Source organism: Tursiops truncatus, chromosome 17, assembly GCF_011762595.2.
Source record: "Tursiops truncatus isolate mTurTru1 chromosome 17, mTurTru1.mat.Y, whole genome shotgun sequence".
Taxonomy (NCBI): Eukaryota; Metazoa; Chordata; class Mammalia; order Artiodactyla; family Delphinidae; genus Tursiops; species Tursiops truncatus.
The window spans coordinates 2,276,774-2,304,114 of record NC_047050.1 but is presented as its reverse complement, the minus strand read 5'-3'; the positions used below and the strand labels follow the sequence as shown (position 1 = coordinate 2,304,114).

Sequence of the window (27,341 nt, the reverse complement as noted above, 5' to 3'; positions counted from 1 at the left end):
CTCACCCACAAGAACAGCACTTGGTCCCGTTTGCTAACTACATCCTTACTGGTAGTCTTACTAAAAATGACATGTGGTCAAGTTTAATGCAGTTGCGGAAGAAGAAAAAAAAAGTCTAGAACTCTGAAAAATTCCTATTGCAGAATGGGGAAAGCAAAGAAAATGCATAAAGAAATGAAGGGGAGAAAAGAGGTGTGGCAGGTGATTCATGATTTCAGCTATTTTCCTAACTTGACCATTTTTACTTATTTAGCTTATAGTAGGAGACTTTCGGGTGCAGAAATTCCTGCTTGGGAATTTCAGAAAGCGAACCCTTTAAGACTGTTCCGTGACCCCATCACGGTGAGTACACAGTTAGGGCCCGGGACCAGGAATGCAGGGGTCAAGGACACCGCAGACAGAAAGACTGCAGGAGGAGCGGAGCGGCCGCCGGACCTGCATTTACACTCCATTCACTGCAAACACAGTTGCTGAACTGAACGCCGACCAGCTCTTAGCAACTCTGCTCCGTCTGCGAGCTCCTCCCTAGGGCTCTGACCTCGCCTGCAGGGTTTCCGCCAACAGTATCTGATTTAAACGCTTCTGCACACAGATAGCCACGGTGGGAAGCAGCACGGCATTCAGGGCGCTCTAACTGTTCACCCGCGGAGGCAGCCCGCAGACATGGTCCGCAAGTCTGCAAGGCCGGCAGCCGCGGGCAGACCCCTCCCGCCAGGCAGCCCTCGGCCTCGCCTCCTCTCCCGGCGCCGCCCGAGGGGGTGGAAGCCGCCTGCCGTGGCGGACAGACAAGCGCCCACACGCCGCCGGGAACCGCTGAGCAGCACCAGCTCACTCGCCGGTCCAAGCTCCGGAAACAGCCGCCCCACGCGGGGAGGCGGGGGCGAGGGCGGTGGCGTCGGCGGCGGCTACGCGGCGGCTGCTCTCGCGGGATCTCTCTCTGCCTCCATGTTTTCGGGCTCCGTAGAGATCTCGCGTGGTTTGGGCTAGGGGCGGGGCGAGTCGAGGGGCGGAGTCGGATGGGGCGTCCCCGGGCCTTGTTGATTTCAGCGTCCTCGCGGCGGCCCTCGCGCCCGCCGCCGTCCGCGCATGCCCGGTCCCCGCCGGCTCGGAGGCCGCGGCGCTCGGGCTTCCCCAACCAGCGTCCGGGCTCCGCCCCTCCCCCCGGCGGCGGCGGCGGACGTGTTGTTTTGGCGGCGGCGCCGGCTGCCGCGGAGCCCGCCGAGTCCCAGCGCCTCACCTGCGCCCGCTGCGGCGGGCCCACCGACCGCCTCGCCACAGGTAAGGCAGTCGCCTCGGGCTGGGGGCGGGGTCGGGGGCCAAGGGGCCGGAAGGGCCGAAGGGGGCCGAGGGATTGAGGGAGTCAGGGGGTGGTCGGGGGCCGGGAGGGAGGGAGGTCTGGGCCGCACGGCCGAGGGTTCGGGGGAGGCTGGGCCCGGGGTTGGAGGCGGGTCTGGGGCCTGGAGGTCGGAAGGGCCGCGGGGCCGGGGTCGGAGGCCGGGAGGTCGGAAGGGCCGAGGGGCCGGAGGTCGGGGCCGGCGGCTGAGGGTTCGAGGGGGCCTGGGTGCTGAAGGGAGGCTGGCGGCCGCGGGGTCCAAGGAGGTGGAAGGGCCGGGGGGCCGGGCCCGGGCCCCGCCGCCGCGACTTTGTTGTTGTCGGCTTCGGAGGAGGCGGACCTGCCCGCGGCGCCTCGCGCGGCTTCGGCGCTGCGGCTGGCGGGGCTCTCGGGGGCTGGAGCGGCGCCGCCTTTTCTCGTTTTCGGGTCTTGGTTGGGCGGTTACTGCTGTAGAGTGCGGGCTCGTCCACCGCCGGAGTAGAGGGGACCCAGGCGTGGAACCACACGGGGAGAAATTTTGCGAATCCAATTATTTTTTTGTTTGTTCCCCGCTTCCAGAACTGTGTTTCCATCTGTCCTCTTCTTAAAATTTAGAGATCCTGTGTTTTTTATATTACACATTGGCATCCTTTGGGTACGGAGGAGGAAGTACGGTCTTACCCGATAGTTTTTGCTCTTAGTTTGTTATGTATCATTGTTGCAGAAGTACTATGTGCTCTTTAAGGAAACACAGCGCAGCCGCACAGTGACGAAGTGTGTCCTCCCGCCGCGCCGGCCTCTCACCCATCTCCCCCCCCCCATCTCCCCCCCCCCCCCCCCCCGCTTACTGCCCAGGGGAACCAGTCTGCGAGTGTGGTGTTTAGCCATTAAGGATTTGTCTGTGCGTGTAATAAATACAGTTTAAAAACACAGTTGTCACGTTATTGTAAATCGACTATACTTCAATAAAACAAAAAGAACAAAATTGGGATCATATGTAGTATATAGTTCTTATTGGCCAGTTCTACTCATGGTTGTTTCTCCATTTTATGACATACCTCATTCTTTTAAAAACATACAGAGCTCTATTTTAATCGATGAACATTGTCGTCCATAGTTGTATAATCATTTAGCTTTTAGTTAGCTTTTAATAAGGTCTACAAACTAATGTTTTGAAACGTAATGTGGTAGAACTTTCAGAATGTCTGCCAGTTGGGGATACTTACATATTAGGAAGTTGAGTAATATGTTTACATAGAGCTTAATGGTAGCTTTCAGGAGGCCTGGGTGACTTCATAATGCAGGTTACTAAAATACTTCATTTTTTGTTTTTTTAAGTGCATTTTTCAGAGTAAACTTAAATTCCATATGCTCAGTTGAAAACAGATTCAGTCCCTCAAATGTGAACTGGCCCCTGTGTGACGAAGAGGTAAAGGTAGGAGGCCAGTGGCCCGCAGGTTTGTGTCTCAGGCAGGTAAACCGTAGGGAGTAAGCTGTTAAGTGGAGGGATGAGAGCAGCTGCTTACTATTCAAGAGCACGGGGAACTAGGGGCTCTCTGCTACACTTGATATTTCTGCGTGCAGAACTGGAGGCTTCGTTGATCGAATCACCGCCTTGTATCTATTAAAAATGTGCTGTGCGTTCATCTTGGTGCTGGCTTCCAGGGAAAACAACTGAGTAAGGTCATCACCATCTGGTTCTCAACATGTATAGCCTGAAATCTGAGGCCCAGTAGTGTAGCATTTTATTATTCGGGAAACTGTTTAGAAGGAATAAAAAACATCCGTGGCCTTTTTAGTTATCCTTGCTCGTAGTGGAATGCGCTTTCTTATGTATTTCTCACAACATAGGTGGCAGTCTCTCCACTATATGAATTTTTAAACAGAGGCTCTGAGAGGTTAAACTGGTGAAGACCCCGCTGCCGTTTCAGTGGTGCTGACTGCATTAGACTCAGGCATGCTTCATGCTTCAGACCTGCATCCAAGAACCTGTTTTTTGCTCTCCTGTGCTGCCCCCCATTAATGAAAATTACCTCACAAAATTACCGAACTTAGAGTTTCCTTCTCTTTTTTGGCTTGGAAACGTTCCTTACAAATAGAGACATAAATATAATTGTATGTATTGAAAAATAATCTAAAGGATAATTAGTGTGAAACTCTAACAATATCTATTTATTTTTATTAATTTTTATTTTTGGCTGCTTTGGGTCTTTGTTGCTGTGCGCAGGCTTTCTCTAGTTGCGGCGAGTGGGGGCTACTCTTTGTTGCGGTGCGCAGGCTTTTCATTGCGGTGGCTTCTCTTGCTGCAGAGCACGGGCTCTAGGCACACGGGCTCAGTAGTTGTGGCACGTGGGCTCAGTAGTTGTGGCTTGCAGGCTTAATTGCTCCGCGGCATGTGAAATGTTCCCGGACCAGGGCTCGAACCCGTGTCCCCAGCACTGGCAGGTGGATTCTTAACCGCTGCGCCACCAGGGAAGTCCCTCTAATGATATCTTTTAGATGAGGTTTCTGATGGTGTATTATTAAATAAAATATTGAATTCCTTGAGGTGATGCCATTAAGCAAGTAGATGGGGCATTGTGTTACTTTAGTTTTCAGTCACTCCATTTGATGCCATGCAAAATTTGGATGTCATAGTGAATTGTAGCTCTTACAGATGCTTTTATTCCTTATAGACTAGTTCATTTAGTATTTTTATGAACACCATTACACTCTTTGTAAACTAATATGATGAAAACAATACAAAGAGCGTCCTGAAAAGATTAAAATTTGCTTATTTATTTTGGCCACCTAAAACTGCATCATGACAGGCAGTTTAATAGAGTGTATGTCATAATGTTATGGTTATTGATCTGTTTTGGTTTTCCAGCAGATGTGACAACTGTGTGGTTTAAAGAAATACAGCACGTACTGAAGTTAAAGTATGATCAGTTGTAATATGTATTTGAGAAGAAACCCACGTATAGGAAAATATTTGAGCTTTTTTTTCTTGGCATTTGTTAAGGATGGTAATTAGATTCACATTTAAATGGCATATCTGCCATCACTTGTCTCTTGGACAACTTACACTGGATGTGAGTGGGTTTTATAGTTGTGGGATACAAAAAAACAATTCAGCACTAGCAAGATGTCTTTAGAATACGTTAGGACTTGCAGCTGTTGGAGGATGGGGAATCCAATTCTGTGTGTGCATAGTCTCAAAAATTAATGAGAGAGATCTTATGGCTCACGGGGAGAAATACAGTTTTCCAGGTTAGCCTAAAAATTCTTTTGGGGCGGCATACATTTATGAGTAGCCGTCAATAAACTATTTAGGGCCTATGAATGGTAACAAAAGCGTCAGCTATGATCTAGAGTTTAAAATCTAGATGAGATTTAAAAGCTAAGTATGAAAGAACTCTTGTGGAATTGCCTAAAGGACCTGTTCCCTGATAGCTCTGTTTCTAGGGAGAAAATGGTTAAGATGCAAGAGAGGCCAAAGGAGAGGGGAGATAATCTGAGAGTTGGCCCTCAGAGTAGACAGAGGGAAAGGGGAGCCCTCAAAGAGTCAGCTCCGTGGTTGGAGGTCAAGGGAGATAAGAACTTAAAAGTTATAGTTCTTTGAGATACTGAAAAAAAGTCTAATTACGATTATTATCCTGTGGTAGCTGTGTCCTGCTGGGGGTTGAGTTGGAATAATTAACACTTTGCAGTAATGGGCGGGCTCTTGTAAACCTGTAATAACCACAGTGCAGTAAGTCAGTTCAGTGTATAACCTCAAGTGCAGTGAGCATCTGAGAGCTGTGGACTGTGAAGTGTCGTGAGGCCCTTGTCTTCCCTGTTCCTGCTACAGGCCAGCACCTTGGACTTACGTACAGGTGTTACCTGAGATACAGTTCCCGTCTCCCTTTTTTGGAGCTGTGTTTTCTCCTTTCTGGCCGCCTCAGGCCCCTGGATCCCCCTGTTCATTCCCTCTTTGCTGAGGTCCCAGTTTGCATCACCAGCTTCATTTTATTTCCAGAGCTTCAGACCTGCCTTCTGTTGTTTTCCTTGACAGACTCTTTAAAGTGCTGTCATTTTGTTATGTTGAATCAAATAGATTCAGAATTGAAGTGTTTTCCTTGCAAAGTTAATTCTTTTTCCTTCATTTACTTGTTTGTATTAATGATCCTCACATTTTCTTAGTCATCTAGACTCAAAATCAAAGGACACCTTTGACACTTGGCCCCTTCTTATAAATGATTTGTCATTTTATTGCATGTGGTTCCTGATTCTCCTGCCTCTTTTCCATTTTCCCAGCAGTTAAGTAGTTTTAATCCCTTTGCTTCAACTGCCATTAACCGGAGTCGTCCCGAATCTCTAGGTTTTACCATCCCATCGTTTGCTGCTATCAAATTAATTGTACTAAATGCAGCCCTGATCATTTTTTTCCCCCTGCTTGCAAACAAAGCAAAACCCCAAAACGTACGGAGTGTTTCTTCTGACAGCCACTGTGCCGGGTGCTTTGTGTCATTTGGTCCTTGTAATAGTTTTATTTTGTAGGTACTGTTATGCCACTTTACAGAGGAAGAAATCGAGAGTTCATGAGCCTGAGGGAGTTGCTAGTGGGTAGGTGAACTGGAGTTGGAATCCCAAGCATGTCTTCCAGTTTTGTGTTCTTGACCTTTGTGCCTGCACCGCGTGGCTCCTGATCCACTCTGGAATACAGTCCTTGTTCTTCACCTTTGCCTTTTCAAAACTGCATTACGTGGCCCCAGCGCTCCTCCTCCAATTGGTTCCTTGTTTTATTCAAACTTCTGGTTTCTTATGCATTTTCTTTCGGAGTTTCCTCCCTTTCCTGTCTCTGCTCTTTGAGGCCCTCCTTGTGGAAGGCTTGCTGATGCGCTGTATTTCGCTAGGGCTCCTCTTCCCCGCCTGCGAGTAAGGTCTCCTCTCATTCATATTATAGTTGCTTAACCTTGTGATGAGAACTTTCTACTCTGAATTTGTTTTTGAGTACTCTTAACAGTTGTAATTGGATTAAAAAATGCTCGAAAACAGAAACCGTGTGTTGTGGATGCTCAGGAGATGGGTGTGAATGGATATGAAAATGATCTCTGGTCACCTGCCCTGTTAATGGCAATTTAAGTAGTATTTGACTTTAGTTGGTAGATGACACCCAATAGTTTATTGGAGTTTTTAATTTTGTGTATGTGACAACCAGATTTTCTTGTTGTAGGCTATCAAATGAGTTCAATTTTCAGATTCATTTCTAGGTAATTATGATAAGTTGTTTTTTCTTAAAAATTCAGTTTTTTTTTTGTATGCATGTGTCTGAGTTATTGACAATTGTACATATGTATAATATATGTATATAAATTCTTAAAATTAATGGTTTGACATTTGAATTCTTTTCGATGCGGTTAAATTAGACATATTGTCAAATGAACTACAATGTTCTCATAAGCTTTCTGGCCTCACACCTTTCTCTGTGCTTATGTAGATACGGGCCTATCCTGCAGTGTCATTTATTCCTTTTTTGTGACACCAGGAAGCTCCAACGTTTTGGTCAGCTGAAATGCCCTCACACAGATTATACATAAGTCTGCTTCCTGAAGAGTTCATGTGAAATTTCAGATTATTTTGAATCTATCAAGGTTAATGGTTACCATGCAAAGGTTAAAATTTTATATTTCTCTTATATCTGCCTCTGCATTTTGTATTATAGTGTAAGTAATACAATATAAGTATTATATTAAGTAATTAGTTTCTGCTTTATCTTATAAAAATATAATCCTTTCTGTTAGGAGTTGCGAATGTAGGATATCTTGGTGATGGTGATGGGGGACACATTTGGGGTTTCTTTTTGGAATACTAAATGCATGATTATAAGAGTGAGATTGATTCTCAGACTAATTATTAGTCTTCCTGCTCTCGACTTCATAAAGGATTAAAGTAATCACAAATACTTCTCTAAAGATAAAAGTTGTAAGCAAGTTTAAAATAAATGATTTTGAAAATAGGTACTGCAGTCACATGGCTCAAGGTTTAAGTGCTGTGAGAAGTTTCTAGCCTGAAGATGACTCCTCAGGCTGCCCTTCTCCCCGCTGGGAGGTAGCCACTTATCTCTGGAATGATACAAAATAAACTATTTGTATGCGAGTAAATTTGAATAAATACTCTTCTTCTTTCCAGTTAGGATGAGGGTCATTGCAACAGTTTCACTTGCATTTTTCACTGAGTGTATCTCTAATATTCCATAACAGTAAAGAATTTCTTCATTCTTTAAAAAAACCTTTTTGCAGCCTCAAAGTATCTGCTATATATTGCTACATATGTAGATTGTATGTATTATCATTTATTTAACCTTATTCCCTACTGATGGACATTTAGATTGTTTCCAGTTTTATACTGTTATACCCATTGAGCCACCCGTTTGAAGGAAGAGAAATAAAAAGATCTTTCTCTCTAGGGAAAAATAAAAATTGAAAACTGAAATGGATGTTTCTTGGGGAATGAAATGGTTTCCTTTTCAGGCCTGATGATGACTGGTGAGAGAAGGACGGGCCATGTGAAGATGCTTGCTGGAGTCCCTGGTGACTGTGGGCGGAAGAGTAGGAATGGCAGTGGCAGTGGTGATTGGCCGCAGCTCCCAGGGCCAGTGTCCGCTCCGCGCGAGGCCACCTCTGCCTGCGGTTAGAAGTTCTGTACTTGGAAAGGGTTCTCCGTATCTGGAAACTCGTCTCTGGGACTGTGGCCTGTAATAGTATATTTAACATAGGAAATCTGTTCAGGGAATGAACTAAGATCCCTGGGTGTCATCTAGAAGGAAATGTCATGGCCAATAATACAATATATTTTATGAGGTCATTGAATTTTTTACTGTAGTGTTATTGTATGTTCAGGTGTAAGATTTAAACTACTGAAATAAATGAAGTTTAACAAATTCCTCCTTCAGCAAACCTCTGTCATCCACATCTGTTCCTCATGGGTTGTTTGGGTAATAATGGCCTTTTAACAGTGTGGTGTGAATCCTTTCAGACTTTATGTATAAACAGAAATAACATTCATGTATCTTAAAAATGTCAGTCAGAATCCTATTGAATAACAAGTCACGGTAAGAATAATGAAAAGTCAGAATTGAATGTGATAACAAGTGCATAAGGTGATGATGGGATGTCAGGTAAATAATGAATGCACTTTGATTCCTTCTGACCAAGGGTGCTATAAATACAGACTGTCATCGTATACAAGTGTAACAGCTGCTAAAGTTGTGTAGCTGGTCTATCAGGTTACTCCTAACAAGTCATTTAAGGTTTCCCAAGCTGTGCCTTTTTTTTGTTTGTTTTTTAAACATAGTAGATATGGCTTACTGAACAGGATGAGTTATCTTTTCTTTGTTATTTTTCAGTAATTCTGTCCTAAATATGGGATTTGAGTGTTTTTCTGATAGGCATCAAACAATGAGTTTTTTAGGTGTTTGGTAGCTATGTCATTTCTCTTTATGCTGGTACTGTATATGCTGCCTGGGTCCACATGGCTCAGGTTTTTGTAACAAGGATTCGTTTGCACTGACTCATTTCTGAACACCTATGATTCTCGTTTGGTCACTTATACACACTTTCCTGGCCCTCGTAGAAATAATAGGTAAAAAGGTCATTTGTCTTTGTTCATCTCCAGATCCTGCCACATATAATAGCAGTAAGAACTCCTTGTAGAAAGACTAGAAAATATGGATAAAAAAGAAACAGATTGTCGGGAATGTAATCACCCGGGGTGAGTGTCCTCTAGTTAATTCTGAGAGATTTCTGTATTAATGAGAACACCAACTAGAAAAGCCCAGCTTTATAAATCCTGCTGCCATATAAGGCAAATATATTTGGTGATAGAAGCATGGAAAATGTGAGTGCTTGAATTTTCTCTGACCTGGATGCTTTGCCAGGGGACCAAGGCTGTGGTAGGGCCTCAGCTTAGCATGTCAGGTGGTTTGTGCATGAACGGCCAAGTGCCGAGTGGTTTAGCTGTTGGTGATGGGAGCCCCACGTGTGTCAGTAGGTGGGTTAGTATATCCACCTCTATTGCTGTTCCTGGTTTAATAATTCAGAGCTTTTATTCTGATTGTGTATCATTGTATTTTTGTAATCGTCTTTAAAATACTGGATCTTAAGTTTATTAGAAAGAAATATTTAGAAATGCCATAGCTCAAAAACAAACACAAAATGAGCCTTTCTTTGTTTGACAGTATTTCGAAGGATGGTGTATTTTATCCCTGTGACCCCTGTGAGTCCTGGTACTCTTAGTCTCCTGTTTGCATTCTAGTCTCTTTTTAAAAATTAATCAATTAATTTATTTTTGGCTGCATTAGGTCTTTGTTGCTGCACGTGGGCTTTAGTTGCAGCGAGCGGGGGCTGCTCTTCGTTGCGGTGCGCGGGCTTCTCATTACGGTGGCTTCTCTGGCTGTGGCGCCTGGGCTCTAGGTGTGCCGGCTTCAGTAGTTGCAGCACAGGGGCTCAGTAGTTGTGACTCGCAGGCTCTAGAGCGCAGGCTCAGTAGTCGTGGCTCGCGGGCTTAGTTGCTCCGCGGCATGTGGCATCTTCCTGGACCAGACCTCGAACCCGTGTCCCCTGCATTGGCAGGCAGATTCTTAACCACTGTGCCACCAGGGAAGCCCCCTGCATTGTAGTCTCTTGATGACTAGAGTGGATTTTTAAATTCATGGTCACCTTGATACTCAAATATAAGAGCAGATTTTGGAACACATGAAGGTAGTTACTACAGTTTTAGTTTTAAGAAAAAGCCTGGCAGTGGTCTGTAGTGATTTAACATGTATTATAAATACCATTGTGAAAGAATTACTTCAGATACTTCTAAACCATTTTAATGGTTTAATGGACTTGACTTTTTTCCTGCAAATAGAGTGATTTTGAACCTTTATTCTTTTATGAACCAGAGAAATTAGAAATGGCAAAAGAAAGATTTAGGCTTTTCTGCAGTGATTTATATAAATACCTGTATTGTAACTGTTCCTGAAATTGGTTTGATTCTGATGGAAAGGGAGAGATCACCATGGTCTTAAACTAGTTGAGCCACCTTATTGTTTATGGCAAAAAAGCTTCTTGTAAGCTTTCTGTTTCTTGTTAAGGACTTGTTCAGCTGTCACTGTTTAATAATCCCTGGTTTTATTGTGCCTAGATAGTACATCCTGTATGTATTTGGGGCCACACCTGCATATGCACGTGCGCGTGGACATCCGCGGCGCACGGCTCCAGGAGGCCCCATTCACACAGACACAGTGTGATTGCCATTCCCTGCGCTGCCTCAGGAAGTCTCCTGTGTGTGACGGATGCTCCCTGGAACGGTGCAGTACGAGATGCTAATATCTTGGTGCTTTAACATTTTCACACTTTTGTATAACTTTCCCTTCATTTAATCTTTACAACAGCCTTGTCAAAGAGTGTCTTGTGTGGTGAGTATCATTAGTCTCATTTTATAGATGCATGAACTGAGATTCAGAGTTAGTTCCTTTTCCTGAATCTGCTGAATCTGCTTTCTTTCCTGTGAAAGGATCTGCAGTCTTCAAGGACAGAGGGCTTGGTGCGAGAACAGACCTAGAACTCAGAGCCCATTCTGCCTCCTAAGGAAGTTAGGTCATCCCTTTGCTTGGAAGTGATACTATTGCACAGGGTTTTGTTAAGATTAAATGAATTAAAATGGCACCACTTTATATGCAGTAAATGCTCAACTAATGAAAGTTGCACTAATGATAAAGGTAGTAATGCTTTATGAGTCACACACTGCTTTTCAAGTATCATGAGATCAGTCGTCACTCGGCAGAGCGAGGGACTCGCACAGCAGTAGTGTCCATTTAAACGAGAGGCTAGCCTTGGGAGCAGCCTCGCGTCAGTATTGTGTGGGGGGTCAGGAGTAGCCAGGGAGCCGGGGCGCGGTCGCTGGGGAGCCACCTTAGGCTCGCTTGTCTTCCGTTCGTTTTTAGTGATAACACGCAAAGCACCACCTGTAGGGCAGTCTGTTTTTAAAAGGGTGCTCCCTCTTGAGGCCAACCTGGAATCATACTGCATTAAAGTTTGAGCAATTTTGAATCTGCTGCAAAAATCCTGACAAGTACCAACAGCTGAGAAAAGGTGCCAGCTCTCACGTACAGGGTCTTAACTCACGCTGAACTGAATTTTTGTCAGCCCTCAGAATGAATCTGTGCAGTGGCTTCCCACTGTCCTAAAAGTAAGGGCAGGAATCGAGCAGGGTTGAGCCCTAAGTGGTTTTGAGCTTAGGCACAGCTTCGCCCAGTGGTGTAGCATATTAGGGATGCTCGAGTTTTTTTGTGATACTGCTCCAGGGTTATAGGACTGGGCATACGTTTTCATTTATAAGAGAAAATGATTACATGCCTTAAGAATAACCAAATAAAAAATTGATGGTTTTATTTGTTGCAGTGTTTCCAGTTAGTGCTTCAAATTGATTTTCAGGGTCATCTTTAAAGTCCTTGTATAGTCGTCTGCAGTATAGTCATTGTTGTTTCAGGGGACTTTGGGTTGTCTTGGTGTGGCCGTGCCTTGTCTGTAAGAGAAAATGACTTCCGTGTTCCGTCAGGACCACGAGCTCTCTTGCCGCCGATTACCCTTGTGATCTCTTATTTTGTTTCCTGTGTCTTGGTGAGTAGAATGGATTCAGGCCCCAAGTGTACAGATTTAATTCCCTGTGGAGCAGCATTTGGTTGTAGACTTCGGGCAGTGTGATAGACAGATAATGCCCTCTTCCCCAGGGTGTTCATGCTTTAATTCCTGGACCCTGTCAGTGTGTTACCCTGTATGGCTCAGGGGAATTAAGGTTGCTAATTAGCTGACTTTGATAGGGAGAGTGTCCTGTATTACTGTGATGGGCCCAGTGTGATCACAGGGTTCCTTAGAAGTGGAAGAAAGAGGCAGAGTGAGGACTCAGCCTGACGTGGCTGGCTTTGAAGATGGAGAAAAGGGTCATAAGCCAAAGAAAGCAGACGGACACTAGACTTTTTTTTTGGACACTAGACTTTTGAAAATGCAAGAGTAACCCCCCTTAGAGCCTCCAGAAAGGAATGCAGCCCTGCCTGCACCCTGATCTTAGCCCAGTGAGACCTGTGTTAGACTCTGATCTCCGGGACTGTAATATAATGAACCTGTGTGGTTTTAGGCAGTTTCATTTGTGGTAATTTGTTAAGGCAGTGATAGAAAATGTATACAGGTAATAATAACACATTGTGATCATTTGATTCCTTAGTGAAGTGATTGCTAAGCAACCCCTTCCCCCAACAAAATATTTAGATGACATTACAAAGCTGATAAAAAACTAGTACTGCTGTGTTTATTTTTATTAAAAAAATTTTTTTAAAGGCTTGATTTAGAGCGTTTATATTAGTGTCATTTTTATTTATTTATTTATTTTTGGCTTCGTTGCTGCGCTGGGGCTTTCTCCAGTTGCAGAGAGCGGGGGCTACTCTTTGTCGCGGTGCGCGGGCTCTAGGCGTGCGGGCTTCGGTAGTTGTGGCACACGGGCTCAGTAGTTGTGGCTCGTGGGCTCTGGAGTGCAGGCTCAGTAGTTGTGGCACGTGGGCTCAGTAGTTGTGGCTCGTGGGCTCTAGAGCGCAGGCTCAGTAGTTGTGAAGCATGGGCTTATTTGCTCCACGGCATGTGGGACCTTCCTGGACCAGGGCTCGAACCCGTGTCCACTGCATTGGCAGGCGGATTCTTAGCCACTGTGCCACCAGGGAAGTCCTACTGCTGTTTTTAAATGGGGGTGGTCTTGAGCCCTGCCAGGTGGGATTTTCTCTCATTTTTGTAGCATCCTGGAGATACCTCTTGAGTTTTTGGAGCTTCGTTCTGTTTTTAATGACAAAAGTGGTGTATTGGGTAGGTGAGTCAAAATGGTGTACAGATGGGAGAACCACAAGTATGAAGACCGTCTTGAAGTTAGTTGTAGTAATCTAGCTAAAATTGATAAGGATGGTGATAGAATGGAATTTTCACTGAGAGCGGTGGGAATAATTGAAGCGAGTAGCTGCCGTGCAGGGTGAGGGCTGTGTAGAAGGCTTTGGGTGTATTGTGTTTGAAGTGATGGTGGGGACCCGTGGCCCTGTGAAATTAATCTAGTAATTTATTAAATGCACTGGAAAATTTGTACTGAAGAGGAGGGTGACTTTGAATCAGCAGAGCAAGAGAAAGGAGTGATACATACCTGCCCTCAAAAGCCTGAGGCAGTATGTTGGAGGAAGGCATAGACAAAATTAACAGCTGTTTAAGTCGCTTTTCTGGCAGATAGAAGCTGGGGTCCTTGTGAGTTTGCTACATGGAATCCTTCCAGTTTGGGGGAAGGAGTCTTATATTTGAAGAAGTTGTATATACTCTTTGTTCTCAGTAGGAAAGAAAGACTATCCCTCTGCATTCACTGTAAATAGACATAAGTAAATTTCTACCCTAGGCTCCCCTGCTGTAAAAAATGACAGTAAGGTAGTTGGATAAGGTAAATTATTAGAGATTATTATTTTTGAAATTTTTTTTTTTTTTTTTTGCGGTACGCGGGCCTCTCACTGCTGTGGCCTCTCCTGTTGCGGAGCAGGCTCCGGACGCGCAGGCTCAGTGGCCATGGCTCATGGGCCCAGCCGCTCCGCGGCATGTGGGATCTTCCCGGACTGGGGCACGAACCCGTGTCCCCTGCATCGGCAGGCGGACTCTCAACCACTGCGCCACCAGGGAAGCCCGAAAATATTTTTGTTCTTCCAGAACACATATACCTCCCCACACAACACACATTAAAATAAAACCAAATGCTCTGTAGAAGCATAAGGATGTCTTTCTGGCTAGTCCTGCTCTTCTCTGGTGTTCAGCGTATCACATTTTTAGGGCATAGCTGCAACGTTTATATGGCTTATTTACCATTTTTTACTGTTGCTTTCTTCCAAAATTATTTTCTGCAAAATGAGTAATACAACAAATCCATTGAATTCTTTAGGGCCTGTTTGTATATTTAGTTTTCCCTCTGTGTTCCTACAACTCTGGGACTGCATTTTCCAATAAATGTTTTTTGATGGTCTTGTCTTCTTTCGATTTGAAATGCCACTGGCTAGAAAAAGTAACCTTTACTATTGCTTATCTCAGGCATTTGTTTCAAGAATTTGGCTTTGCTGTTTCCCTGTTCCTTCATTCCTTTGTGGGTCTCTATTTTTAGCCTGCCTACCATGTCTACATGAAATTTAATGAGTTTTTCATTGGTTTTATTTTGTCCTTTTCCAGGTGTGCTAATAATTATTGAAGTCTATACAGGGGAAACAAGGGAACCAGAAAGATGTTGTGTTTCAGTTAACAAGCTCATGTTTAAGCTGACTCCCAGTAGCTGAGGCTGCCAGGCATCCTTCTGTCTAAGAGTGTGACCCAGTGATGGATCTCCTGAGAAGGAACTTTAATTAATTAATTAAGTTTTGGCTGTGTTGGGTCTTCGTTGCTGCGCCTGGGCTTTCTCTAGTTGCGGCGAGCGGGGGCTTCTCTTGTTGTGGAGCACGGGCTCTACGCGTGCGGGCTTCAGTAGTTGTGGCTCATGGGCTCTAGAGCGCAGGCCCAGTAGTTGTGGTGCATGGGCTTCGTTGCTCTGCGGCCTGTGGGATCTTCCTGGACCAGGGCTCGAACCCGTGTCCCCTGCATTGGCAGGCGGATTCTTAGCCATGGCTCCCCCAGGAAAGTCCCCCTGAGCAAGAACTTTAAGACGGCAGAATTGGCGCCTGCTGCCCTCAGACTCCTAGTTGCTGTTGGCCGTCTAACTTCCCTTTGTGATCACGGTGGACAGCTCTCGTAGCACAGAAAAGCTGGTGACAAGTGTTTAACATTTTGCCAAGAAACTAAGATAAAACACAATCACATACTTGGAAGTTTTAAAAAAAGGGGTGGTCATTGCAGGATATAGCAACTCACGTCAGATCCATGGGACTGTGGGTGTTTTGGCTGGCATAGTATCAGGGTCTCGTGTATCCTCAGTTCATTTTACTGCCTAACTGTCTTTCGTTCTCTGATGGACCTGAATGTAGTCTTTCTGGTTTTCAGGTTTGTATGAGTCTAGTTCGTACAGGAAAGGAAAACCACACGGTACTTTGAACAGGGAAAGTTTAATGTGAAGAATTGTTAGCTGGAATGGGATTGGCTAGTAAGTAAAGAGAGCCCTAAAGAATATGGAACCGGTGTGAGGAGCAGCCACTACTCCTGGGGCTGGGATCGAGCGCTCCAGGGAGAGGCCCGCCTGGCGCCGAGATCCAGGCCTTGTTGGGAGGGTGTCTGGCTCATTGGATGGCAGAGAAGTTGCTCTGGTGCCTCCTTGATGGAATTTTCTAGAAATCTGCTCTCTGGGGTATGAGGCAAAAATGCTAGAGAGGTGTTTCACCAGAGGCTGCCTTCCGCAAAGTGGCTAGGGCAGCCTCTGAGGGAGCCAGGTGCCGGGAACCCTCTTGCTCTGTGGGAGCCCGCCGAGACATGGCTACGCTGTCCAAGGTCAGGAGCCCGCAGGAGGAGTGAGGTGGAAAGCCTGGGCGAGGGGCTGAGAGGGACAGGAGGAGGGGCAGAGTAAGGGGGTGAAGACTTGTTCGTGGGACCTGTTCAGTCTGGGAAGAAAGTGGTACTGGCGGGTGTTAGCAAATTGTGGCCCGTGGGTTAAACTGGGCCTGCTGTCTGTTTTTGTGTAACCTGCAAACTAAGAAGGGTGTTTACATTTTCAGATGGTTGGAAAAATACTAAGAGTACTGTTTCATGATGTGAAAATTCTATGTAATTCAGGTTTCGGGGGTCCATAAATAAAATTTCTGGGACATAGCCACACTATTTGATTTATAAGTTGTTTGTAGCTGCCTTTGCTCTGGAAGCACACAGTTCAGAAGTTGTGATGGAAACTATGGCTTGCAAATCCTAAAATACTTGCTCTCTGACCTTTTATAGAAAAAGTTAGCTCAAGGACTGGGGACACTGAAGGTTAAGTGTAGTGGTAGAAGGATCAGCAAATTAGATGCAAGATGTGCCTGGAGAATGAAATAAGGATTCCCAGGGGCAGTGGGTGGGCAGGTTCTCAGACATGAGACAGTTGCTGTTGTTGGAGTCGTGGTGCTTGTTGAAGGTGCCCAGGATGATGGTGAGAGCTGGCGGCAGAGAACCTGCAGCTGAGGTGCCAGAGTCCCCACTGACACTGGGGGAGTGGACACCTCAGGGTCCTCAGTGTGCGGATGGGGAGATCAGTGTGCACAGATAGGAGAGTGGAGTGGGAGGTAGAAATGCACAATGTCTTCCGCACCTTTTCCAACAAGAGTGAAAAGCAGTCGCTGTCAATCTTCTAGGCCTTCTTAAACACGGAAGACTATGTATGTATATGTGTTTTCTCTAGCTTCTTATTTTTATATGTGTGTGTGTATATATACATGTATATGTGTACACATACACATATATATTTTATATGTATATATTTTAAACACGTATCATGAGTTCACATTGATTCCTCCAGTTCCATCCAGCTCACGAGATATATCCTCGCAGTCTTGCCCCAATCTTTCCATGCTTTGGTTTCCCTCAGAAACACCATAGGGTTTTTGAGATCTCATTGACAGTTGGCACCTAACATCCACAGTATTTTATGTGTCTTTATTATATTTTATTGCTAGATTTCTATACATATGATGAATGTTTCTTGAAATGGAAACATGTTCTTTTGTGAGAGGACTAAGTAGGTCTGTATTAAATCATAAACACAGCTGTTGAGCACATGGTGTGTGTTATGGGATGTCACAGGCAGTTTACGTAGATTATCCCATATATTTCTCACTAATCCTGAGGTAGTTATTATTATTAATATTGGGTTTACCATGTAGTAGCTGAGGCCTAGAGAGGTGGATTATGTGTCCTGAGGCCACATAGCTGGGAAGCTGTACAATTAGGGTTCCGACACAGAACCCACACAGTATCCTATGAGCCTTTATTTAAGTATAATTTTTATTTTAAAAGAGCACTTTCTGTTAGAATATGATTCATAATGAACATACAACTTGATGTGAAGTTATGATTTGATATGCTAGTACTCCTTCTACAAATGGTCCTTGTAAGGGTAGCAAAGAGTAAAGCGAAATTAAGTTACATTCCTGTTGATGTGGCTCCTGTCGAATTCTGACCAGAATCTCACGTTGCGGAGGGCTGTGACTCAGCACGTAACCTCCGTGCCTATCAGAGGTCCTGAGACTAGGTTATCAGTTTTTGTTTATTAAATGAGGAAATCATCAAGTAAAGTCTTTTTGTGCAAAACACTTAAAAATTAAAATATCCAAATGTAAGGTAATACTATTTGCTTTGAGTAACTTTTTGTTGAGGGAACGTGTAGTGTTTTAAATACGCTATGAATAAACATGATTTTACTCACCCATTTTGACTACTGTTTATAGTTTGAAGACCGGTCTAATTTCATTTTAAAATGAAACGGTTTCTTACATTACTAGAGACCTTTAGTTCTGTAAATTCATTTTAGCCAAGTTAAAAGTAAATTTTAAACATTTTTTCTGAAAATATGCTAACTATTTAAGAGACTGATTTCCTTGAGCAGAGACTGTCTGTGTGCACTGAAGCCATCCTTTGACATCCTTTCCTCAGTGTGCCTGTGTCGTGCTCATCTTGCCGGATTCGTGGTGAAGAAGTGTTCAGTGCAGGCTGGAGAGAGGTACTGAGCTATAGTTGTAAAAGCTTTTGCAAGCATTTTGATTGCTTAGTTTGGACAGTTTTCTGAAAATGAGATTTATTAACTAAAGGAACCACGGATGACAAATGAATCATTTGAACTTAAGGTGAAGCTCTTAGCACTCAATTCAGAGCCCATGTAGCATTGTTATGATTGTCTTAGGACGACAGTTCATCTCTCAGAACTTATTAAACTTTCTCTGGGTTGTGAGTAAAAATAAGGATAGAACTATTTGTCCCCATAAATGAAATGAAGCTATAGTATCAATGTGGTGTGTGTGTGTGTTTGCATTTCTCAAGGGTCTCAGACCTGCATTTCTAGTCACTGTATTTCTGATAATGTGAATATTAGTAGTAGTGCATGACGTAAGATCTATGAATAAGGCTGAAATATCTCTGTATTTAGGAAATCTAGAACAATTTACTCTTTCTCAGTTGGTTTTCTTCATTCATATGGTGCAGGTAATACCACCTGTTCTGAAATACCCTAAGGTAATTATGATATTATGTGAGTTGGTACTGAAATATAACAAGGTGTTTTTGTTTTATGCAGCTTTTACTAGTGTCTGTCTATAGATAAAGTGACCGTCATGGACTTCAGAAAGATGCCATTTTATAGAACTACCATACGACCTAGCAATTCCACTACTGGGCATATACCCTGAGAAAACCATAATTCAAAGAGTCATGTACCACGATGTTCGTTGCAGCTCTATTTACAATAGCCAGGACATGGAAGCAACCTAAGTGTCCATCGACAGATGAATGGATAAAGAAGATGTGGCACATATATACAATGGAATATTACTCAGCCATAAAAAGAAACGAAATTGAGTTATTTGTAGTGAGGTGGATGGACCTAGAGTCTGTCATACAGAGTGAAGTAAGTCAGAAAGAGAAAAACAAATACTGTATGCTAACACATATATATGGAATCTAAGGAAGAAGAAGAAAAAAAAAGGTCATGAAGAACCTAGGGGCAAGACGGGAATAAAGACACAGACCTACTAGAGAACGGACTTGAGGATATGGGGAGGGGGAAGGGTAAGCTGTGACAAAGTGAGAGAGTGGCATGGACATATATACACTACCAAACATAAAATAGGTAGCTAGTGGGAAGCAGCCGCACAGCACAGGGAGATCAGCTCGGAGCTTTGTGACCACCTAGAGGGGTAGGATAGGGAGGGTGGGAGGGAGACGCAAGAGGGAGGGGATATGGGGATATATGTATACGTATAGCTGATTCACTTTGTTATACAGCAGCAACTAACACACCATTGTAGAGCAATTATACTCCAATAAAGATGTTAAAAAAAAAGATGCCATTTTATAATACTGGAAAACGGTAGTTAACCTACTTACATTCTTTATCTTTGCTTAGTCAAGCGCTTACTTAGACTTTTTGAAAGTTTTTAAAGGTGCCATCAAAATAATTTGATGTAATGACTGTGTGACAAGGCCAGTCTTTGCACTACACAGTGCGTTAATATATAGCAAGAACATCTTTGGCGTGAGCTCATCTTCGGGTTTATTTTATAACGAAATGTTGGAACAGATTAGTGGAAGGGAACAGATACAAATCATCTGAACTGATGAGTAGTTTCCAAACCATGTAGTTTTGCTTCGGAGTATTCTTTTATTTTTATTTGAATATTGTCCTGTGTGAATTCATAATTTTTCAAATAAGCCCCACTTTGAAAGCGTGACCCAAGAGGAGCTGAAAATACGTATGCTTTTCTCTCATGCTTCCCCATCGATCTCATTACGTCCTAAGAACATTGTCACTTAACGGACTGAAAGCGGACAGCACAGCTGCCAGTTCCGTATTCTGACTTTTCCCGAGTTAGAGGAGGCAAACGACTTGCAGGCTGTGGCTCCTATGAGGACTGTAGTATAGCACTTCTTAATACTTCTTGAAAAATGGAAAGATGGCAAGTAAATACCCTCAAACCTGATGAGGTTATTCCCCGAGGACTGGTTTTGTCAGGTCACAGACACAGGTGTATAGCGAGGGTGTTTGTGGTCTACGATTAGGGCTGTGCTCAGTGACCACGGGCCTGCGTGGCAGTGGTAGAGGTTTGACAAGGCCATAGATTCAGATCTTTGAGTAAGAGGAGAGGAGAGACTTCTGGAGCTATATGACGTTCTGTAATTTTCAAAATAAAAAAATTTCAGATTGAGCTGCTTCATATCTCTTCTTTTAAAAAAATGTGTATTTCTTTATCCCCTCATGTCCTGTACCTTGAACTCTTCAGCGAGCCACCACCTACTGCTTCTCTGTCCATCTGTGAGTTCATGCCGTTGTCCACTGTCCCAGGTGGGGAGGAGGGGAGAATTAGAAGAATGAGGGGCACTGTGGGGAAAGGCAGCAGGGTCAGCTCTGGAGTCGTGGGGCTGAGAAGGTAACTGAGAAGTCCACACCTGTGAATATAGGCATCTTAGCACTTGCTGAATGTCAGAGTATCTAGTGTGGATGCTTGAACAGTGGCTTGTCAGTTTGCCTTTCTTCCTGGCGCTCCAGCTTCAGGGTTCACACTCCCTCTAGAATCGTGTCTCATGGAGGCCGCTCGCTAGGTGATAACGGCGCCAGATTCCAGAACTGGTGCTTCCTTGTGTTCCCTCTTTGGTCTTCTGGATTGAAGAATGAAAGTTTGCAATGTGCATTGTGTCATAGAAGTGAAAGAAAATGAAGTATTTACTGGATTTGTGTATTACTAGGAGCTTTCTATGTAGCGTACTCTTTACTCTTCACAAATTGATGATGTGGTTATTATTTTTCCCATTTTATAGATAGGGAAACTGAAGATCACAGGTTAAACAGTTTGCCCGAGGCTGTACAGTCATTAAATGACATCAGATGCTTAATTTCCCTCGAATCCAGGGGTCCCCAGCCCCCAGGCTGCAGACCCGTTAGGAGGCGGGCCGCACAGCAGGAGGTGAGAGGCGGATAACCGAGCCAGCCTTCGTCTGCCGCTGCCCACCGCTCGCGCCCCCGCCCCCGTCCGTGGAAAAATTGTCTTCCACGAAACTGGTCCCTGGTGCCCAAAAGGTTGGGGACCGCTGTTCTAATCCATTCTTTCTTTGGAACCAAGAGTACAAAAGGGAGGAAAAAAAGGAAATGAGAGGTTGAGGAGAGGGAAGGAGATCTGAAGTGAACATCTTTTCAGCTAAGAGAATGAAAGGTTCTTCGGAGTGAGAGGTCAGGAGCCTCTGGGTCAGCTGTTGTGTTTCAGGAGGGTCCACGGCTTGACAGACCGGATTTGCGTTGTGGCTCACCCCTGCCAGCTGTGAGCTTGTCTCGTGGTCTTTGAACTCTGTTCTCGTCAGTAAGATGAGGTTAGTGCTTCTTTGTAGGGATGCTGAAGAAACAGACTCCAGTGCCAGGTAGGTGGAGGTACACAGGGAATTGCATGTGTGTGTTATTAGTGGTAAAACAAGGGCAAGCTTTGCATTGTCCTTGGACGTGGAGTTAATTAGATGTTCTCAGCAGCTTTTGGCATGGAGTAGCGAACCTTGGCTCACCCTATTTTTTCTTTTTCTTCCTTTCATAACTCTCTATGTTTCCTCGTGTTTGTCTGTCATCATTGAGAAAGGTTCCCGTGCAGTTCTCTCTGTACTCAAAGCGGCCTTGGTCCATGACTCCCATGGCAAGATCCTTGAAGGCTTAAGGAAGAAAGAGCCTATGTTCGTGCCCTCCAGTAGTGTGTTCTCCTTTGTTTGGGTCACCAGTCTCCTTCCCCCAAAGCTGGGTGGGCTGCATCCCCACCTCTGCGGGGACAGGAGCACAAGGAGTGACTGCTGGCCCCCGGTGCCAGGAAGGCAGGGGAGGGGTCAGCCTTCCGCCTGTTCTCTTCCTGCCCCGTGGCGTCTGTCTGCCACTGGCTTGCTTCCTGCCTCCTTTGACTTGGCTTTAACCTCCCATAAAACATCCCTGAGCTGCCTGAAAGACACCATGACGTTGAATGGAGCTGCCAGTAGTTCTCTCCCGCTGCCAGGTACATAAAGTCACAGACCTAATTTTGAAAGCATAGGGCAAGCAGCTTTCGGAGCACTTGGAAATCATGTCAGGTGAGCTTATGTGAATGTGCCCTTTGCTCCTCCACCCTCAGGAGTGAAAACTGTTCTGAGGAGTAAGTGCCGCAGCTTCCTTCTGGGACATAACTGCCTAAGCTGTTCAGTCCTTTATTCTGACACTTTGTCCTGTTCTACCTTTACCCTTTCTTCTTTTTCTCAGAATCCTTATTTTGCTTTTATTGTTTAATGCAGGACTTGAACACCCCTAAATTTTTTTCCCTTCTATGTTAGAGAAAATGGCAGGAGTGCGGCAGAAAAAATTGTGATTGAAGTAACAAATGCTGAGGCACAGACGCTCATTTCTAGATAACTAAAACTCAGTTGTATTCAATGCAGGTTGAACTGATGCCAAAATAGCAGAGAAATCAGAGCCCTGGGCTACCTTAGGAATCAGAATTAGCCTCTTCATTTCACAGGTGAGGAAGTGGTGTTCTGGAGGGTTGCCCAGAGCCATACAGCAAAGTTATCAATGGGATCAAGGCTACACCTTGGTCTCTTGACTTGTGTTTGGCACTTTTCCATGATCGAGATGGAATTATCTCAGAATTAACAACTGGCAAACACATTCCATGACCTAATGCTGTAATGGCTTTTTAAATACTGTTTGCTTTACTCATAAAAAATGAACTGAATTTCAAGGTAGGAGATGATTGTTGAATTATCAAAATATTCAGTACAGATTTAACTTGCGAACTCCTCATATGTACATTGATGGTAATCAGTGTAAATCTCACGGTCCCGTAGTCAGGGGATTGGTTACTTGGTGCATCTGTCTCATGGAATATCACGCCCCTGAATTTTGGAAGAATTTTTGATGGCATGAATAAATGCTTAAGACATTAACTGAATGTCTGAAATAATATATACAGTATAATACCAACATTATGTTAAAAAAATAAGAATATTGATGCTTAGAAAGTAAATAATAACTGACTCTTCAAAGGTTAGGCTTATCAATAATTTTTATTTTACTTGGTTTTCAGGTTTTCTGCAAATGCATATACTACTTTTATAATCAAATCAGTGAATATTATAAAATGTAATTTATAATCATACATACAATTTATATGTACTATGTGATTCATTTTCACTCAGTTTTTCAGAACAATGTATATGATAAAATGACATCTTTGAAGCTCTGTAGTGTAAATTATTATTTATATTATGATCTCTTTTTTGTTCCGTGGTTTTTCTGCTGTAGACTTATTTTATTTGTTAAATATATTTTTATTCCTTAGGAAACTATTCTCCATGTGTCTTTATTGTACTTCTTCTGGTCTAAATAAATATATATAGCTGTCTTCATTTTTACCTTGTCAGTTTTGTTCAAATAATGCAGATACGCAGTTTAGAAAGTTAAGTGATACTACGAGCCTTGCAGACAAAGCATAGCAGTTCCTGGCTTCACCTGTCCCCCCCAGGAGGCTCACACTCCAGAGGGAACTTAAAAAGGTAGCTTTTACGTCCTGCTACAGATGAAGGGTTAACTCCCATACCCCCTTTACCTCCCTCTCATCCTCCCAGTGTGGTTAAATGACTATTCAAGTTAAATCAGCAATCATGGTTTCTGTTATGACTGTGTAAATATTGCCTTCCACAGACCAAATAATGTATTCCAATTCTAACAGTCCCTTTCTTTTATGGTTTTGGTTTTCCCTTAACATCCTGTTTGAGTCATTCAGTGCGCTTCTCATTGTCTGAAATCCTTCCCTGGCTTGCCCCGTCTGCAGGAGGAGGTCCAGGCTCCATGTGCTGTGGCCTGCGAGTTTGCCAGGCCCCTTGGTCCTTCTGGCCTCGGGAGCACTGCTTTCTGTCCCCGGGCTCACCTCTGCGGTGCTGTTTGCAGTGTTTGAGCGGGTGTGTTGCCCCTGTCCCTTCTACATCCCGAAATGCCTTTCCTGCTTTCTTCTGTCTCTGCTTCCCAGGCCTTCTTTAGGCAACTCGTGTGGTCCTTCCATCCCCTCCCCTGCCCCCACTGTGTCTGGGCTGGGTGCCCCCTAACACCTTGTGCAACTGCTGTGCCCTGTGCATCTGAGTTTGTAATTGTTTATGCCAGCTGCTTGCCACATGTGCTCTGGGGTCCTTGAGGTCTCCTAGGATCTTTTCAAGGGTCTGAGAGGTCAAGTACTGGGTTTTTCTACTATAACATCTGAAAACACCTAATGTTTTGCAAAACAGCAGGGCTTGTGGGAAAAATAGCGTTGGGGCATGCCACTCAAAGCCTGTGCAGCCAGCTTACCAGCAGAAACAATACCAATCCTAAGGAAATTTCTGGGACAGCTAAACCTCTGCTGGGGTTTGCAGCTGGCATCACAGCCAGTCAGTCCTTCACAGCCTTAAACCCTGGGGCTCATCGTCCTCCTTTGACATTCAGGCCCTGGAAGACCATTTGCTTATGGGTTATCATTTTATTTGCATATAGATGTCATTTTTATTAAAATTAAAAAATATGAACCTGGGTATAGCCTTCATTAGTCTGTTGTTTTAATTCAGGGAAAACGTCTTAGCATTTTTACATCTGCATCCACAGTCCCCCAGATCACTTGAAGACACTGTCCCATCGTCTCATTGTCTTACCTAGGAAGGTACTCTATTCTAAGCTTTTTGCTTGAAGTCTTTATGAGCTGCCACGGTATGCCTTTAGCGTGTGGAAGCTTGTGCCTTCCTGTCACTTCAGAACACGAACATGTATTGTAAACCACCACACCTTCATTATCTCCACGTCATTACCGTGTATGCTGAACGTGTGAGCTCATTTGTGTTGAAGAAACATGCACTGCAGCAGGGTGTACCTCCTACTCCAGGAAGCCCTTCCTGACTTCCTCCCTCCTGCACAGCCTTTCAGCTTTCTGTTCAGATCGGTTTCTTTCCTACCAGACCAGAGAGAAAGGAGTGTGGGAAATCTGATTTTGCAGTTGGGCGCTACACCCTGTTGACAAAGGTGATGTTTTTTCCAGCCTTCTGAGTGCCTGGTCTGTTGCAGTAGATCTGAAACACAGATGCACTGCACTTTCTAAAATGGAAAAGTAATTTCCCTTGTTAATACCTGACTGACTCTGCTGCCTATAGTAGATGTTCCTAAACTAGAGTGGACTCCTGGGTCTCCAGGAACTCAGGAGCCTTCTAAAATTGTATGCAACACTTCTAATTTGTTCATTTTTTAATAGAGGGGAGTTTGTGATCAGACTCTCAAAAGGGTCCCCCCCAAAGAAATCACTGGCCTGCAGGCTGAAGTCTACCCAGCTCCGTGTAATTTCTCTGCTCTCTTGACTTAGGCTGAGCTGTTTCCTTAGCCTGTAAATTCCCTGACTCCCATTACTGTGTTGCACAGTCCATGCGCTTAGGAGAGCTTCCTTGATCCCCGGAGCCAGTTCCCTGTGGGCTCCGTGGGCACCTTCAGCAGCGTCTGTCACGTGAGCTGTAGCTCCCCATCCTTTACGGACGGTTTCTCACTTGACAGTGGGCGTGCCAGGGCCTTCTTACCAGGCTTACGGTGGCGTTGGTGAGGCAGTACACAGATGGCGGCAAATGGCGGCAGTCCCTGGTCGCTTGGGTCTTCCCCTTGCCTTTCTCACTGAGAGTGTGAGCTCCCGTGTGGTGCGGTCCACGCGTGCGTTTTGCTGTGATGATTTTGGGTTAGAGTTAAGAAGGACCCGAGAAGGGTCAGGTCACTCTTCAGCCATAAAACAGAGCAGAAGGGAACTTTTCAAGCTAGTAGATTACGGCGTTTCGGTAGAGCCGTCTGTAAAATGTCTCTGTGTAGTCAGAGTCGCTCTCGTCAGATCCTCAGCAAGTGCTGCGGGGGCGGGGGGGGGGGGGTCTGACGGCAGCCGCCGCTGCCCAGCGTCGCCAGCTTTTCTGTCGTCTCGGGAAGACTTTGAGGACCCGGTGAGAAAGCTATAACCTGTGCTTAGAGGCCATGCTGTCAAAACACCTCTAAATGGGGAATTCCCTGGCGGGCCAGCGGTAGGCCTCGAAGATCCCGCAAGCCTCACGGCGCGGCCCCAAATCCCACCACCTTTAAGTGCTGGAACTGCACCCCGCGCGGCGCGCGGTGCTTGAGCTGGAAAGGGTCTGTCCCCGTCCGCCTTCGTTGCGTGGCGGCTGCAGGGCGCTCAGCTCGCGGGGAGGATGGCGCCGCGGGCCCTGGCCCTTTCCAAGGAGAGCGGGTGGGGACGTCGGAGCCAGCCGTTTGTGTGCCTGAGCTTGAGCGCGCTAGATAGGAGCGCGGCGCGAGTCTGCAGTGTTTCCCCTGCTTGGAGAGGAGGAGAGACAAGAGGGGCCCCGGCAGTGGGGCAGGCCCTAGGGGCGCGGCCGCTCTGTCCGGCTGCGGTCCGGCTGCGGTCCGGCTGCGGTCCGGCTGCTCGCCTTCTCGCCAGTCAGGAGCGGACCGAGTGGGCTGTCAGAACTCTGGTTTTTGGCCATATGGGTGTTTTTGTTTCTCGCTTTCCCTCTCGCCTGATTTATCAATTCAGAAATTAATTGATACATGAATTTGCTTATTAGCGCATTGAATAAAGCTTAAATTGTGTATTGAATAGTACTATTGAAATTCTTATTTTATCAAGTTGCACTTATGTTTCCGTTCAAAGATGCTGAGTTTGACTTGTTAGAAGTTCATTGTACCTACGTGTGTATAACGTATGTTCTAAGGCTTAACCTATTAAAGTTGTTAACAAAATTTGTGGTCTCATTTATCATGACAGGGTTTACCAAACACAACAATCTTAGTATGTATGTTTACATATAGGTATATATATGTATTTCTAGACACACATTTTAAACATGTTCCATTTTGTATTCTGTGTTTAGGTAATCTATTCTTCTTTATGTTAACCTTTTGAATTTATGTGGTGCATTTAGGAATTGATAGTGGATGTTTAAGTTTAGGAACTTTAAATCCAGTAACTCGTGTTTATTTACCTAGGCTTTCCACACTCTGAAGAAGGCCACGTGGCTCAGTGATGGAGGGGCATGGTCTCTGGAGTCGGGAAGGCCGGGGGGCCACGCCCCAGCCGCGCCCCCTTCCAGAGCAGCCTGTCCACCATGGCAGCCACTGGCCACGTGGGGCTCTTCAGCACTTGGAGTGTGGCCAGTGTGACTGAATTTTTAATTGTATTTAATTTTAATTAATTTAGGTCTGGGTAGCCATGTGTGACTGTGGCTGCCATACCGGACCTCACAGTATGAGGTGATTTAACTTAGTTCTGTGTCCCAGGTTTCCTGTCTGTACAGAGGAGATCAAACTTAAGCTGCCTTTT

The 27,341-nt window shown here is 44.9% G+C and overlaps 1 protein-coding gene across 8 annotated transcripts in view; it reads left to right on the top strand.

Annotated features, from left to right (window-relative positions):
* The first annotated feature begins 1,041 nt into the window (after positions 1–1,041).
* PCMTD1 (protein-L-isoaspartate (D-aspartate) O-methyltransferase domain containing 1) overlaps positions 1,042–27,341 on the top strand; it is a 61,224-nt gene continuing 34,924 nt past the window's right edge. For 5 of the 8 annotated variants that reach the window (XR_012327142.1, XM_019925355.3, XM_019925359.3 and 2 more), the window contains exon 1: positions 1,143–1,278. The gene's annotated coding sequence lies outside the window, so the exon portion shown is untranslated. Of the gene's footprint in view, positions 1,279–22,416; positions 22,497–27,341 lie in introns of all 8 variants that reach the window. The other 3 variants (XM_073794384.1, XM_019925357.3, XM_019925368.3) reach the window with 3 other exon arrangements.